Genomic DNA, 3,431 nt, shown 5'->3' with positions numbered 1-3,431 from the left:
TGAAAGAAATTGGCTGCCTTCAGTTGCAGTCTAATGAGCATGTCCCACAGTGAAAGTGTTCCCCCTTCACCCCATGTTTAGGCATCTGACCCTGTGGACTCCCATGGAAGAAGATAAAGGACAATGCATCATTGCACAGCTACAGATGCTAGCCCCATTCGTACACTCTGGCTACTTGTGGTACTAGATAAGAACCTAAAGCTTCAAACAAAGCAAATATTTCTCTCCCTGCCTGAAGCTGCTCCCTCCAGCAGCCCTGCTGGGAGCAGGCAGGTCTAGAACCAGTAGTTTTGGCCTGAAAAGGAGATTGGTTCATCATTTGGGCACCTAATTTATTTCCTAAATCTGAATGAGAGGGCAGCACAGCATCCTCTGGTTTGTAGAAAGACAGGACTCCCCCCAGGTTGGCAATTGTTTACTTCAAGGTTATTTTATGAAACATTTATGAATTTATTTTATAAGCCTAATCTACTTTATCCTAACCTTAAATACTAGTTGTGCCTCATAAGAATGTCACCATTTACCATGTGTTTACCCATACATGTACTAGATGATCCAGCTTGCTGACCAGCCAAGCTGTGATGTTGTTCAATTTTCAGCCAATGGAGAGCACTGCTTCCAAAGACAAGAGTAATACCACCATCACTTGGATTAAATAAGATTAAAATCTTGCTAAACTTAAAAGCTACTAAAAAACAGGATAAGCAGATTTCTCAGGGGGAAAAAAAAAAAAAAAATTAAAATGAAGCTGGTTACTGATTCTGCCTTGTATACCGGAAAACAACAAAAATACTCATCCTGAGAAAAATTATTCTTAACAGTGATTTTCTGTAACAATATCATATTTTCCTGTGTTTTCTGTGTTTTGCAAAAGTTTGAAAAAAAAAAAAAAAAAACTATTGCCAGTTAGGTGACTTTGACGGTCTTGCTTGAAGTTTGAACTTTGGTTTCCATAAGTGCAAGCATATACCCCTTTGATACATCCATGCCAAGACAGATAGTCCACAAACTTAAGTATCTCCACCAACAGGTTTTTAACTCAGGCTGCAGTTTGGCCCTCATATCTTTCCCTGTCATCAGACAAGTGCTAGAGGCAATACTGCGTACAGATTAGAGGGCCAGTTCTCAGGGACTGTGTAATGCCATCTCCACAACTGCATGGACCAGAGCCAGAGCTGCTTTAGCAAAGCCTCTGAAAACCTTTCTTACATGCTTTTTACTCCATATAATAGATACTGGAGCAGCCTGACTGTGGCTGTGATTTTTCAAGTACTTAAATAAAGCTAAGCTTGTTGTTGAACATATAGTTGGAAGAGAGTTGGGTGTATGAAGAGCCTTGAGAGTTGTGTGTGCAACAGTCTTAGGGGCAGCAGCCTTCATGCTCTGAAGACTGCATATGCTACTCATTAAGTAACTCAGATTCTCTACTTGTTATCAGATTATTTACTTCTGAGTAAGTAAGATGATTTACATGGAAAGCCAGAGTGGTTTCCTGGCAAAAAGGGGACATCATTTTTCACTACAAGTGACTGTACCCTAAAGCAGCTTGTAAGAGCCAGCTATTGTTTTGCTGATCCTGAGCAAACTGTGGTCAAGGCAGAACAGCTTCATCTTTTCTTTGGAAAGGATTGTGCCCCTTTAAGAGCACCAAGTGGGAGGTGATATAGGCACTGCTGTACAAACAAGTACCTGTGCAGACTGCTGTGCTCACCTGAGCCTCACACAGCTGCAGGGACACTGCCCTCACCCTCCCTGGTTTGTCTGACAGGTTGACCATCTCCTCTATCATGCACTCTTGCTGCCTGTTAGCAGAAGATGGACGCCCAGACAAAGTGGACTGATTTTATCTGCAAGACTTGCAAGGCGCCTAGAGGACACTGAGAAGGTATGAGTGGACTGAAAAGAAATGAATGTGTACAGGACCACACAAGGTTTAGAGAAAGCCAGAACTTATTTTAGGTAGTCAAATTGAGAAAGAAGTGAACATTCAACTCAATTACTTGCTGGCCTTTTTGAAAAAATAAGGAGATAGTCAAATTATTGCTAATTTTCTTAAGAACACATCAGCCGGGAAGGGTTGAAGAGGAAAATATAGAGCTTCTATATGTAATATAGAAGAATAGTATATGCAACATAATTTAAGCTTATTAACATCAAAATAGTTTGCTAAATTAATAGTTACATCTGCAAATGCACTGCATAAGACAATCCCTTATTTTCCTTCTGAAGTTAACTGACCTTCAGCTTGTATAAGTTTATTCAGAAGTGTTTAAAGTTATTATTTCATAACAGAAAATGTCCGTTTGACTCACAGATGTATATAACCCTTCTCTGCAATACATTCAAGAGTTAGTAAACCAACGGACATATGCCAGGAACTTTAAGTTAACACAAAGCTACCTTATTAGATGAAACATAGAAATCAGAATTTACATGTCCAGGAAAAAGTGATTTATGTATACTTAAATAAGAGCTGAGAAACACTTCTTTTGCGTTCTAACTTTCATTGTAGTCACCTGCTTACTTTGCAAGTGAGGTGAAACATACTTCAACTAAAGCACGATCAACAAAATTCCAGTGTACTATACTACTTTTACATTATTAAATATGCTGTCTTCAATATACTTTTAACATCTTTCTCCCAAATTTTATACATCCAATATCTGCAACCATATAGTTTTTAAAATTTTGTAAGCTATATTTGCATCCTGTAGTGACTTTACTCAGAGAAAGCTAAGTGTACACATTTTACTTAAAAGTCAACACCCTAAACTACAGCATGCTTTATTAAGGCTGAAATACTTTCAAAAATTAATACTGAAATATTTATAATTAACATTTTATTCAGTTCTTACCCGTAAAGGAGATATAATACAAGCAAATCCAGTGATTTTTCTTTTAATACTTTATGATTCTGAACACTTTCAATGTTCAACACTCCTGGTTTGAAAGCCTTGGCCCTCTAAAGATCAAAGCAGTGTTATTAGATCTTTGAGGTGTTACATAGTTGAAATGCAGCCTTTTCTAAGGTACTAAACTCGTTAATTTGATTTCTGGTTTTTACAGGAGTTATAAGTGACACTTTAGACTTGCAGTATAGTCATCTCTTGATCATCACCCTCATTTCAAGTCAATTACTGTGCAAGAAATCTAAGTCTGAACACTTTCCACATTACTACCATTTGCTGTCTCTGCTTGTAAACATAGAGTGATAGAAGTGGTATAGAAATTCATGTTTCTACACTTGCACACTGTGGACATTGCAGCCATGATGACCTCTTCAGAAAACTAGTCTATACATGTGTAATTATCTTTAAATATTAATAGGAAGTTTGCAGTTGTGTTAGAGAACAAGTACACAGTAACACTTGTTTTCCCCGCTTGAAGGCTAAAGATTTAAATCACTGAGTGGAACAGGAAGCAAAACAAGT

Source organism: Nestor notabilis, unplaced genomic scaffold, assembly GCF_000696875.1.
Source record: "Nestor notabilis isolate BGI_N333 unplaced genomic scaffold, ASM69687v1 scaffold3259, whole genome shotgun sequence".
In the NCBI taxonomy this organism is placed as follows: domain Eukaryota; kingdom Metazoa; phylum Chordata; class Aves; order Psittaciformes; family Psittacidae; genus Nestor; species Nestor notabilis.
Note: the sequence above shows the minus strand (reverse complement) of the source record.